We start from the raw sequence: 231 nt of genomic DNA, 5'->3' as shown, positions 1-231 counted from the left end.
ATGAGTTAAGCATAATAGCAATTCTCTACTGAATACCAGCGTTGCATAGTAGAAGGCAAAGTTTTTGTTATTTCACCGCCTATCAGCTTATCTCTCTGCTGAGAACGAGGTATCACCTGGTATTAATTGTTTTATTGGGTTGTGAATAGGATGGGAAAATGCAATTGCGTGCGTATGTGTGCCGGAGTGTGTGTAGGCTTGAACTTGTATGTGTGTGCGTCTTTGTTTACA

Source organism: Penaeus monodon, chromosome 20 (genome assembly GCF_015228065.2).
Source record: "Penaeus monodon isolate SGIC_2016 chromosome 20, NSTDA_Pmon_1, whole genome shotgun sequence".
NCBI lineage: Eukaryota > Metazoa > Arthropoda > Malacostraca > Decapoda > Penaeidae > Penaeus > Penaeus monodon.
This window is presented reverse-complemented; position numbering follows the sequence as displayed.